The following is a 13,492-nucleotide window of genomic DNA, read 5'->3' as shown; positions in this document are numbered from 1 at the left end:
GTCAGTTTCACGTTTGGCTTTGTTGGATCGAATTGTAGAAAAGCTTCACCTTTTCAGTAATTCGTTTGATTGTTCCCTCTTTTTTTCCTCTTTAAAGGAGTCCAATCCTCCAAGAAGGTCCAAAATGTTTGGGGGTTAAAAACAACTACAAAGTCTCTTGGTGGAGTTCTGAATAAAATCTCCTTCAAATCTTCGGTGTGCACACCCTTTGTTGAAGAAAATAAACACAAACTCACTCCACTAATATCTCCAGAGGAAGAGGATCCCTTTAAAGTTGATGACAAACTTGGTAAGTTGATCCATGTCGAGCTTTGTTGTGAAAGGGGATAAATGTATTTCTCCCATCCAAGTCCCAGGTTAAAAACTTTTTCAAAAACTTTATTAAATCAAAAAATTAAAATTCAAATATTTCTTTAAAAGAAACTTTAAAAGAAAAGAGGAACCTGATGTTTTGCCAAATTAGGCTTCATTAGAGGATGAGATGGGCGACCTAGGGACGTGGAGACCCTTTACAGGCCTGGAGGTGGTAAGCAGACCACTCCATCCCCCAGTGGAGGGCTGGGAGGAGAATCTTTTGTTGCCTTTTCTTTTGATTTCACCGCATGCCCGAGGGGCTGTGGTACCCATATTTTCAGAAAAAGAGCAGTTTCGTCATTCCCTGGGTCACACACCCAGTTTTTATGGCCGTCATTATCACAATCGCCAGACACTGCACATTTACATAGTAGTTAAGGCTACCTATTATTAAGTGGGTCCCTGTTTTCTTTTTTCCTTGTAGGTGTCAGCAACAGCAGCTGATGTAGAGAAAACACTGACGCTTCCAAACTCTCAGAGACTGACTGTCTTAGGAAGTAAATTTTCTTTTTTTTTAAATCTGTTGTAAATCATTTAATAAACGTTGACAATTGTGTTTTAGTTTACATATTTATTGAAATATTACTAATGTGTATTGAATTTAGGTCAAATGCTCACTGCAACGCAGTGGATGCTAAGCTTTGAGGGTCTGTAACGATGACGATGAAGTGAAGAACCCAAGTGCAATTTTATTAACAAAAGTGAAATCCAAAAACCCTAACTACAAACGTGAAACATAAACATGAACTTGACTAGAATTGACTTGACATAAACCTGACTTGACATAAACTTGACATAACAATGTTACCAAACACAATACCTGACAGAGGACAATGGTAAACATGAGGGCTTAAATACCTGGACAAGGGGTAAAACAAAGATGAGGGAACCAATGAACAGACAGAAATGATAACAAAATAATCAAAAAATAAACAAATGAAAACAAGACACATGAACCTGGAGGGAAACATGAAATCACATGACAAGGGAACCACATGACATGAAACAGGAACTAAACTTTCAAAATAAAAGAAATGAAATACATGAACCAACAGAATAAACATGACAGGGTCAAGTGGTTGTGACTAAATATCCCAACTTTGTGGCTGGATTTACTGCTTTGTTTTTGTCCTTTTATAACTTCAATCTGGTGTACCAGAAGCATGAATCTTGAACTCTTGAATTCATTCAAAGGTAACAATGTACTTTAAAATTGCTTTTAAAGTGTTTTGTGAAAAAGGTATTTACAAAGTTTATGTAAATCTTATTGTAACACTTTACAAGAAGGTTGTGTCTGTCAGCATTAGTTAATGCATTAGGCAAGTAAGGGATAATGTACAATTAGCCGCTTTGCGTCTGCGTCCTGATCACCCTGTCAGGGTTTATTTTGCAATAATGACCAGCTGACTTTTCATTATTCTACTTATTGCATGGCTACCTTCCAAATTATAACATGAAAAAAAATTCTGGTTAATGTTATTGATACATATACTAATACATTTCTTAACATCAAAAAGGTGTATATGTTAACAATTCTTATTAGCTTCAAGCCTCCCTGCTTTTACATTTACATTTATATTTATTCATTTGGCAGACGCTTTTATCCAATGCAACTTACAAAAGAGGAATATTACATAATAAGCGATTCATCTTAAGGAGACAACATTACGAATAGTGCTGCATTACAAAGTATCAATTGCATCAGAATAAATTAGTAGTATCCAAGACAGACTGGAGTGCAACAAATTTGTTAAGTAACTAATTCATTAAGTAATGTTCACATATACACCATTTAATCATAAGAAATGTAGTAATATATTGTATGATTAATGTATTGAACTGGAAGTGTTTAAGTAAATGTTTGCCTGTAAAACCGACGAGTGTGGAACTGTAAGCGTCAGAGTGCATGATTAAAACTCCTACCTGAACCAGGAAATCTGCTTCTCGCCTCCTCCTTTCCACTAAGTAGTGTTACACTGGTGCTGAAACCCGGGAAAAGGTTTGAAGATGGACAGAAGTCGCCCCGTAGAGTCCTCCCAGTTAGCTGAGATCCTCCAAGCCCTCGCTGGCTTACATCGGAACCACCAGCAAACCCTGCTTGAGCTCTGGCAAGATCAAGACCACCAGTTTGTGGAGCTCATGCGCACTCAAACAGAGGACCGACAGGTGATCCGGAGCCTCCTCAGCCAGGAGGCAACCCCGGACACCCACACGCCATTACAGAAGATGGGGATGGCGGACGACCCAGAGGCGTTCCTGGACCTGTTCGAATGCACTGCCGAGTCTGAGGCTGGCCGCTCGTCCAGTGGGCAGCCCGACTCATTCCGCTACTGTCCGGGGAAGCCCAGCTCGTGGCTCAACAACTGCCCACGACGAGCCTCCTGGTTTACGGAGACTTAAAGAAAGCCATCCTGCAACGGGTTTGTCGGAGGCCGGAAGAAAGTCGTCAGCTCTTCCGGAGCCTGAAGCTGGAGAGCTCCGACCGCCCGTTTGCCTTCACCCAACGGCTCCGCGACGCCTGTCGAAGATGGTTGCTAGCAGGGGACCGCGGCGTCAACGGGATCATCGACCAGGTGGTACTGGAGCAATTAATACATCAACTGCCGAAAGGGATGGCAGAGTGGGTCCAGTGCCACTGCCCAGCGTCGCTGGAGGAAGCCGTCTGGCTTGCGGAGGACCAAATGGCGGCAATCCCGAGGGTGGAAGAGCCCTCCTACTCTCTCTCTCCTCCCCCTGTCTCATTCCCCTCCCCTCTCTCCTCTCGTTCTGCTCTCTCCCCAGGGCCCGTTCCTGCCCCACGCAGATGAGGAAGACTTCAGACACCGAGACCAGTTCCCCGGGTGTGGGAGACAACACCTTCCCCTACTCTGATGCCCCACCGCTCTCCCCCTCAGGGAGGAGCGCCCGCTGATGCAAGTGCGGGCGTAGCGCCTGGGCCAGCCTGCTGGAGATGCGGGGACCCGGACCACTTCCGGGATCAGTGCCCTCTGATGGAACTGGGGACGGTGGTGCGGGTCTCTGACCTCCCACAGGCTGCCCCCGACCAGGCCTGAATGTACCGGATACCAAGGGGGGTACTCACCAAGCGTTGGTGGACACCAGGTGTAATCAAACCACTATCCACCAACGCTTGGTTCAACCCGAGGCTTTGGGCACAACTAAAACGGTGAGGGTGAAATGTGTGCATGGGGATATTCACAAGTATCCGTTGGTGACCCTGACGATTAAATTCTGGGGGAAAAAGCATAGAGTGGAGGCCGCGGTTAGTTCCTGCTATATGTAATGTGCGATGGTCTGGCAGGGGAGGCGGAGCTGGGGCCGTCCTCGACAGCTCCACGTCATAATGACGAGAGAGGGGAGAGGCTGCAGCCCCTCCCCTTCTCAGGGAATTCCCTGAGGGGGATTTCCCTTTGGAGCAGTCGCGAGACGAAACCCACAAACACGCCTTCGACCAAGTGAAAGTCATCGATGGTCAGTGACTCCAGCCTGACATTGCCCTTTCATTCCCCTATTTTGCAATTATAAATGAGCGGTTGTATAGAGTGACACAGGACGCTCAGACTAAAGAGGATACAACCCAACTTTTGATTCCACGGAGCTGTTGGGAAATGGTATTCCAGGCGGCTCATTATAATCACATGGCGGGTCACTTAGGAGAAAGGAAAACACTGAACCGTCTAATAGCCCGCTTCTATTGGCCAGGCATTGGCGGCGATGTCCGCAGGTGGTGTGCGGCATGCCGCGAATGCCAGCTGGTTAACCCACCGGCCACCCCAAAAGCACCATTGCGCCCTCTTCCGTTGATCGAGGTCCCCTTTGATAGAATTGGAATTCACCTCGTCGGGCCATTAGAACGGTCAGCATGCGGATATTGCTTTGTATTGGTCCTAGTGGACTATGCAATGCGGTATCTAGAAGCAGTGCCTCTTCGCAACATCTCAGCACACAGTGTTGTGGAGGCACTCTTCAAAATAATCTCCCGGGTGGGGATTCTGAAAGAAATCCTCACCGATCAGGGCACAACATTTATGTCACGGACACTATGTGAGCTGTACAAATTGTTGAGTATTAAATCAATTCGCACAAGCGTGTACCATCCTCAAATGGATGGCCTGGTGGAACGATTTAATAAAACCCTCAATAACATGATTCGTAAGTTCGTGCACGACGATGCTAGAAATTGGGATAAATGGCTCGACCCCCTGTTATTTGCAGTACGAGAGGTCCCGCAAGCTCTACTGGCTTCTCCCCATTCGAGCTGCTGTATGGGCAATGCCCACACGGTGTGCTTGATATATTGCGAGAGGCCTGGGAGGAGGGACCTTCAAACAGTAAAAATGAAATTCAATACGTTCTTGATCTTACAGTAAAACTCCACACTTTGGGGAAACTAACACAGGAGAATTTGCTCCAAGCTCAAGAACGACAGTGCCGACTGTATGACAGGGGAACTCAGCTAAGGGAATTTGCACTGGGAGATAAAGTGCTTGTATTGCTTGCCACATCGAGCTCTAAATTACTCGCCAAGTGGTAAGGACCCTTTGAGGTCACACGACGAGTGGGAGATCTCGATTATGAGGTTAAACAAACCAATAGAGGGGCACACGTCAAATATACCACCTCAATCTCCTGAAATTGTGGAGGGAGGCTGTCCCTGTGACGTTGGCTACGGTAGTTCCCGAGAAGGTGGAGCTCGGACCGGAGGTGAGTTCAAAACATAAACAGTTCACCCCGGTCACTTGCGGAGACCACCTCTCACTGAGTCAACTCGCGGAGGTTGCTAGATTGCAACAGGAGTTTGCGGATGTGTTCTCCCCTCTACCGGGGCGTACAAACCTCATTCACCACCACATGGAGACCGAGCCGGGGGTCGTGGTACGTAGCCGCCCCTACCAATTACCCGAACACAAGAAGAAAATCGTTCGGGAAGAATTGGATGCAGTGCTTGAAATGGGGGTAATAGAAGAATCCCACAGCGATTGGTCCAGCCCAGTTGTTCTAGTGCCTAAGAGCGACTGGTCTGTACAGTTCTGTGTGGATTATAGGAAAGTCAACGCGGTGTCTAAATTTGATGCATATCCAATGCCTCGCGTTAATGAGTTGCTCGATCGGTTGGGCACTGCTCGATTTTATTCGACATTGGATTTGACGAAGGGTTATTGGCAGATCCCCTTGACACCAATTTCCCGTAAACAATGCCTTCTCCACACTGTTTGGTTTACACCAGTTTGTGACACTTCTGTTCGGTTTGTTTGGAGACCCGGCTACGTTTCAGCGGCTCATGGACCGAATCCTCAGACCGCATTCAGCTTACGCCGCTGCCTATTTAGATGACATCATCATTTACAGCAATGATTGGCAGCGGCACATGAAACATCTGAGGGCGGTTCTGAGATCGCTGCGCCGAGCGGGACTCACAGCAAACCCAAAGAAGTGTGCGATTGGGCATGTGGAGGTACGGTATCTAGGGTTCCACTTGGGCCATGGGCAGGTGTGTCCCCAAATTGACAAGACCGTGGCGATTGCGACCTGCCCGAGACCCAAGACCAAAAAGGGGGTGAGACAGTTCTTGGGGCTGGCTATTATAGAAGGTTCGTGCCTAATTATTCGGACGTCACCAGCCCGCTGACTGATCTCACTGTCTCCACACCCCAACAGGACGGAACAGTGTCAGCGGGAATTCACGCAAATTAAAGCCGCACTTTGCGGGGGTGGGGGGGGTGGGCGCTTTTACATTCACCTGACTTCTCTCTCCCTTTTGTTTTACAGACAGATGCTTCAGACAGAGGGCTGGGAGCCATGCTCTCGCAGGTGGTGGAGGGGGAGGAGCGCCCGGTGCTGTACATTAGCCGTAAACTCTCGTTGAGGGAAACTAAGTGCAGCACCGTGGAAAAGGAGTGTCTCGCCATCAAGTGGGCGGTCCTCACTCTCCGATATTACCTGTTAGGGCGGGCCTTCACCCTCTGTTCCGATCACACCCCGCTCCAGTGGCTCCACTGCATGAAAGATACCAACGCGCAGATCACCTGTTGGTATCTGGCTCTTCAGCCGTTTAAGTTCAAGGTGGTCCACAGACCGGGGGCACAGATGGCTGTCGCCGACTAAAAGGAGGTACAAGTCGAAATTATTTTTCATGGTAATTCACATTATGCCACAACTGAGCTTAACTTGTATTGAACCTGAAATATCCTTTTAAGATCTTAAGTGTTGTTTGTTAACTCATCCATATATAGCCTGACATACTTGTTATTTGGATATGTTATTATTTTTTTCAAGCATTTTCACTGTAAATCTATTTTACAGCAACATCTTGGGTTTTGGGAAATTTACAGGATTTTTTTTTGTAAACTCTAGTTGCCAGGTAACTATTGTAATGTACTTTACAGTTATTTTTTAAACTAAATTACAAGTTTAATTACATTTTACTGTTAAAACAACAAATTACTGTATTTTACATAGAACAATTAGCTGTAAATTGCTTTCTAGTATTATGCTGTAATTATTTTTACAGCAATTAACAACATTTTTACAGTACTTTATTGGCAACTTTTTTCCCAGCTAATTCCTGTAAATTATACCGTACATTTTTTAGTGTATTTAAACAAATACTTTATCGCAGTGTAAATAGCTGTGCTGTGTGGCAGTGCAAAAAGTACTATCACACATCACAGCTATTTACACCCCAATAGTCTGGTGGAAACCAGTAGCTGCTCGTGACCACAAATATAATTGGGGGTGGGGGGTGCTATAGGTTAGGTATAACCACTATTTTTATTTTTTGTATTTTTTTTACATTATTCAACTCGTTCAACTCATTATTCAAACACGCTGACACAATATGGAGTGTCCTTGCATTATTCCACTACAAGGTGGCACTCTTAGAACATAATGTTTATTCTAATATTTTAAATAAGAATGCTTTATTTTAGATTGTTGACTTGTTGGTCAAAATCTAAATCAAATGTTTTTTTTTAGGATTCCAGATTAATTTTATCTATTGATCTATGCTTTTTATATGCATTTGTTTATAGATAGTAAAAGTTTTTTTTTTATTATTTTTTTTTTACATAAATATCAATATAATGAATAACAATATCAATATTTTAACAAATAAAAGCAACATAACCATAACAGCTACTAAATAGCATTCATAACATTCAATTACATTGCATTTGTGGTAAACAAAAGCCCACAATGCACACATTTCATAGATTATAAACCAATTACAAGGACAAAATACACAATTTACAATACATAACAATTGAAATATTACCATAACTAACATTTGCTTATTTTATTTCACAGTGCTCAGTAATGTTTCAGAGTGTGGTACTCAAAACATGGGCTAACACAAAAGGGAGTGTTGCACAGCTCTCATGTACTCGGTGAGTACCTTACTACTTTACTACTCTGCTTTCTCTTTGGTCATTTTTCAGGTGATTATGGTCATTCTCATCCTATTTGCCCCCCTGTATCACAGGCCCTGTAACATGGCTGGGAGAATGTAGGACTGGTATACCAGTATCCTTCCTCACATACATAAGGCAGCAGTAAGAGGCAGTGGTAGCTCAGTGGTTAAGGCTCTGGGTTACTGATCAGAAGGTCAGGGGTTCCTGATCACTGCCAAGATGCCACTGTTGGGCCCTTGAGCAAGGCCCTTGACCCTATCTGCTCCAGGGGCACTGTATCATGGCTGACCCTGCACTCTGACCCCAGCCTAGCTGGGATATGTGAAAAAGAAGAATTTCACTGTATATGTGCAATTGTATAATGTGTGATAAATAAAGAAAATTATAATTAAAAATTGCTGGTAATTAAGATCATTACATCAGACATAGAGATCCCAAGCCCCACATAATGGTGAATGTCTGTGGTGGATTTGATATAAATAATCATGTCTTGCAAATGTCACACACACAAAAAAATAACTGATGAAATGCCAGCCTGCCCTTCCACTTTGTCACTGATTCATAAATGGAGAGGAACAAAAACATGCTGAAAGGAGTGTTATTCACTTGTAAGTTGTAAATGTCCTGAGTCTGCACAATGTGAACTATGTTACTCGGCTCTGCTTCATCAAGAGGCATAATAAATGACATATTGAATAACGATGAAATGTTAGTTAGTAATTTTAAAAACTACTTACAAATTTCATTAAAAAAAAAAAAGAAAAGAAAAAAAATACTACATATTTACTAAGCAATAGGAAATAACATTACATATTAACTATAAAGAACATTTAAACAACCTTTTATAGGTTCAATAATGTTTGAGTGTGTGGTACTCCTCAAAGCATGGAGTAACACACAAGGGAGTGTTGCACGGCACATATGTATTTTTTAAAGTGCCTCTTCTTTGTCTTCCGTGTGCTGGAGACGGACCGTGCAGTGCTGCCTGGTCCTGCTACCCTGGGAAGTGGTTTGAGGAACTTCATAGGGGAAATGCCTGGCTGTCTGAGGCAGGACAGCCCCTGAACTGTGCTCCTCAAGCAGCCCTCTCATCACTCTGATCCTGAATTGCAGGGAATCAGTGGAGTGCCCTATCAATAGTAAGGGGCCAGTAAGGACATGACGATGGACCCAGAGATCCCAAGTCCCTCATAGTGGTGGATGTCAGTGGTGGATCCAGTATAACCAGTGAGTACATCACACAAAACTACAATATAAGCTCAATTACATTAATCTCATTTACATTAGCCAGAACCCACATTGTCCGCTTTTCTTTCACTCCAGGTTGTGTTTTCTTCAGCTGTTCTGTGGAATAGCGGTTTGTTTCCTGATCTCCTCAGCATTAGACCTCTGTGGGAGATGCAGGTGGGGGTCCAGGAGGGGTACAATTGCTGGTAACCCTCCAGCAGGAAGAGCTTACCTCCTCCAACTTCTTTGGTGTGGTGTGTGCAGGCGATGAAGCAGTAGCTGAGACATCTTCAGAATTAAAAAAAATATATTTCCCTATTTGTCACTCACTCAACGTTGTGTCGATGTAGTGACACTAGGGGTCACTCTTGGGAGCCCAAGACACCTCTGGTCTTTGATAAAAGGCCAATGAAAATTGCATGCCACTCCCCCGGACATACGGGTATAAAAGGAGCTGGTGTGCAATCACTCATTCAGATTTTCTCTCCGGAGCCGAAAGGTCGATGTTTACTGAGCTGACTGTTCATTCACCTCTGCTAGATCTGACGGCGCATTTCAGCGGCTTCTCCCTCCTCTGCACTGGTGCACTGCAGAGAACGCCCCTGGGCACTTCGACAGAAAAAAGAGAGTATATTTTCCTGAAAGAGTATATTTCTCTAAAAGAGCGGCACACACGGAAAGTCTTTTTAAAGATGCATCTTTTTAAAGATGCCTTTCCGTTTGTGTGTTATTCCTGGTTGCGGTCGTTACCTCTCAACTTCAGATGGTCACGATCACTGTCTTTCGTGTCTGGGCGCGACTCACATGGAGACAGTGTTCGTGGATGTTTCATGTTCTCACTGTGAGAACGTAAGAAAGAAAGCAAGCCACCCCAGCGGCTCCCCACCTTGGTCCTTCTACCTACAGGTATGAGGCCAGCACGGCTAGCACTGGGGGCGATTTGGGGACCATCCACGCCCTGCTCCAGTGCCTTTCTTCCCGGAAGTGCACGAGGAGCTGACAAAATCGTGCGAGGCACCTTTTACTGCCCGGTCCCGATTCTCAGTTCCCCCGCCCTCACTACCCTCGATGGCGGGGCGTCCAGGAGCTATACGGCGATTCCCCCAGTGGATAAGGCACTCGCGGTGCACCTATGCCTGTAGAGCACCGCCACCTGGTGGAGGGCCGGGTGGAGAATCTTTTGTTGCCTTTTCATTTGATTTCTCCGCATGTCCAAGTGGCTGCGATACCCAACAGTTCAGCAAAAGAGCGGTTTCCTCCTTCCCTGGGTCACATACCCGGTGTGCACGGTCATCATCATGTCCACCTTTTTACCCTTGCAGGATTGGCGCTCCAGCAGCGGTCTCCCCGCCCCTGCGTGCCCAGCTGTGGCACACATCCGCCCCCGATGTGACAGTCTCCATGGGTTGCGAGGACAGGCCTCTTCCTCCCCCATCCCAGGCTGTTCCGGGGGTGGTCACAAGGAGCCAGGTAAGTGCTTCGATGTCCCTAGACTCAGCACGGCCATGACATGCTGTGGCACCTCGAGCTCCACCCTACCGCGAGGCCCCACCTGCCGGTACGTCTGATGAGGTTGTCCCTTTGGTCCCCCTTGCGCAGAACTTGGATGCGTGGCTTGCGCGTTCCAATCCGTTACGATTGCTGGTCCGGACCGTCCGTCTCAGCTACGTGATTCAGTTCGCCAGGCATCCACCCAGGTTCAGCGATATCCATTTCTCCTTGGTGAAGGATGAAAACGCTGCTACCTTGCGCGTGGAGATCGCCACCCTCCTACGGAAGGGTGCAATAGAACCTGTCCCTCTGGCCAAGATGAAGAAGGGGTTGCAGTCAATCTTGGACCTGCGAGTACTGAACTGGGCTTTACACAGACTCCTGTTCAAGATGCTGATGCAAAAACGCATTCTGGCGAGCGTCCGGCATCAAGATTGGTTCGCGGCGGTAGACCTTAAGGATGTGTACTTTCACGTCTCGATTCTACCTCGACACAGACCCTTCCTCCGGTTTGCATTCAAGGGTCAGGCATATCAGTACAAGGTCCTCCCTTTCGGTCTGTCCTTGTCCCCTCGCATCTTCACGAAGGTCGCAGAGGCAGCTCTTGCCCCATTAAGGGAGGTGGGCATTCGCATGCTCAACTATCTCAACGATTGGCTAATCCTAGTTCACTCTCGGGACTCTCATTTACAGCGTGCCTCACGAACGAGCGTGCACAGTCAGTGCTGACCTGTTTGAAGGTGTTCAAAAACAGAAAACAGCGGTTCCATTGAAACTCTTTCTGAGGTTCCTGGGGCATATGGCATCCTCAGCAGTGGCCACCCCGCTCGGGTTGATGCATCTTCAGCCCTTGGACCGACCTCACGTTTCTATGGGCAGGAGTTCTCCTAGAGCAGGTCTCCAGGCGCGCAGTGGTCACGACAGATGCCTCCAAAACGGGCTGGGGTGCTGTTTGCAATGGGCACACAGCCGCCGGCTTATGGACAGGCCCGTGGCTGCGTTGGCACATCAACTGCCTCAAGTTGCTGGCAATTCTGCTCGCCCTGCGGAGGTTCTGGCCATTGATCCAGGGCAAGCACGTGTTAGTTCGGACAGACAACAGGGCAATGGTAGCATATGTCAACCACCAAGGCGATCTGCGCTCTTGTTGTATGTCACAACTTGCCCGCTGTCTCCTCCTCTGGAGTCAGCAGCACCTCAAGTTGCTGCGAGCCTCTCACATCCCGGGTGACCTCAACACTGCAGTGGACTCGCTGTCACAGCAGGTGACCCTCAGGGGAGAGTGGAGACTCAACCCTCAGGTGGTCCAGCTGATCTGGAGTCGATTCGGACAGGCATGGGTAGACCTGAATACTACCACTGCCCGCTCTGGTACGCCCTGACCGAGGCACCTCTTGGCATAGACACGCTGGCACACAGCTGGCCACCTGGCCTGTGCAAATATGCATTTCCCCAGTGAGCCTACTTGCACAGACTCTGTGCAAGGTCAGGGAAGACAAGGAGCAGGTCATCCTGGTAGCATCCTACTGGCCCACCCAGACGTGGTTCTCGGACCTCACGCTCCTCACGACAGCACCGGGAGGACCTTCTTTCTCAGGGACAGGGCACCATCTGGCACCCATGACCAGACCTCTGGAATCTCCATGTCTGGCCCCTGGACGGGATGCAGAAGACCTAAGCGGTCTCCCACCTGCAGTGGTAGACATGATCACTCAGGCTAGGGCCCCCTCTACGAGGCACCTGTATGCCTTTAAGTGGTGTCTGTTTGCTAAGTGGTGTTCTTCCCAACGGGAAGACCCCCAGAGATGCAGGAGAGGTTGGAAGGGTGGCTGTCCCCTTCCACCTTGAATGTGTACATTGCTGCTATAGCAGCACACCATGACACAGTGGACGATTAGTCCTTAGGGAAGCACGACCTGATCATCAGGTTCCTGAGAGGCACCAGGAGGCTGAACCCCTCCAGATCACACCTCGTTCCCGCATGGGACCTCTCTGTAGTTCTTCAGGGTCTACAGAGAGCCCCCTTTGAGCCTTTGCAGTCAGCTGAGCTTAAGGCACTCTCCTTGAAGACTGCCCTCCTGACTGTGCTCACTTCCATCAAGAGGGTAGGAGACCTGCAAGCATTCTCTGTCAGCGAAACGTGCCTGAAGTTTGGTCCGGGCTACTCTCACGTGATCTTGAGACCCCGACCGGGCTATGTGCCCAAGGTTCGCACGACCCCTTTTAGGGACCAGGTGGTGAACCTGCGAGCACTGCCCCAGGAGAAGGCAGACCCAGCCCTGTCGTTGCTGTTTCCGGTGCGCGCTTTACGCATCTATTTGGATTGCATGCAGAGCTTTAGGATCTCTGAGCAGCTCTTTGTCTGCTTTGGTGCACAGCAGAAAGGAAGCGCTGTCTTCAAGCAGAGGATCACCCACTGGCTCATTGATGCCATAGCTATGGCATATCAGGCCCAGGACATGCCGCCCCTGGTAGGGCTACAAGCCCATTCTACCAGGGGTGTAGCGGACTCCTGGGCCCTGGCCAGGGGTGCCTCTCTATCAGACATTTGCAGAGCAGCGGGCTGGGCAACACCCAACACCTCTTCCAGCTTCTACAACCTCCAGGTGGAACCGGTTTCATCCCAGGTAGTGGCACACAATACAAGCAGATAAGCCCGGGATAGCCGGCCGGGTGTATCGCTTGCACATAGCGCCTTTCACCTCCTCTGAGCTGAAGACATGCGCCATTGATTCCCAGTAGTGTTCACAAACTATGTTCCCTGGTTGACTTCCTCCGAGCCCTGTGGCAGTCGAGTTTTCGGAGATACTCGCTGCCGGCCCAGTACATGTGCTAAGAGCACTGTTCTGGGGTAGGTGCTCCGCACGTGGCGGTTCCCTGTTAGGTAACCCCATGCGATGTATATCTTCCACTAATTCATTTCCCTCTTGGCAAACTACGTCTTCCTTGGGCAGAGCCCCCTCTGCCACAGTCTCCATGTTTGTAGTAACTCCTCCCCCATTGGGTAGGAT

At 47.7% G+C, this 13,492-nt stretch overlaps 1 long non-coding RNA gene across 1 annotated transcript; it reads left to right on the top strand.

Annotated features, from left to right (window-relative positions):
- The first annotated feature begins 104 nt into the window (after window positions 1–104).
- LOC127413443 (uncharacterized) lies at window positions 105–7,702 on the top strand. The gene is made up of 3 exons (XR_007892593.1): window positions 105–289; window positions 6,124–6,465; window positions 7,660–7,702. It is a non-coding gene; the product is annotated as an uncharacterized LOC127413443 (long non-coding RNA).
- The last annotated feature ends 5,790 nt before the right edge of the window (window positions 7,703–13,492 follow it).

Source organism: Myxocyprinus asiaticus, chromosome 22, assembly GCF_019703515.2.
Source record: "Myxocyprinus asiaticus isolate MX2 ecotype Aquarium Trade chromosome 22, UBuf_Myxa_2, whole genome shotgun sequence".
NCBI lineage: Eukaryota > Metazoa > Chordata > Actinopteri > Cypriniformes > Catostomidae > Myxocyprinus > Myxocyprinus asiaticus.
Note: the sequence above shows the minus strand (reverse complement) of the source record. Positions and strands in the feature narration are given on the sequence as shown.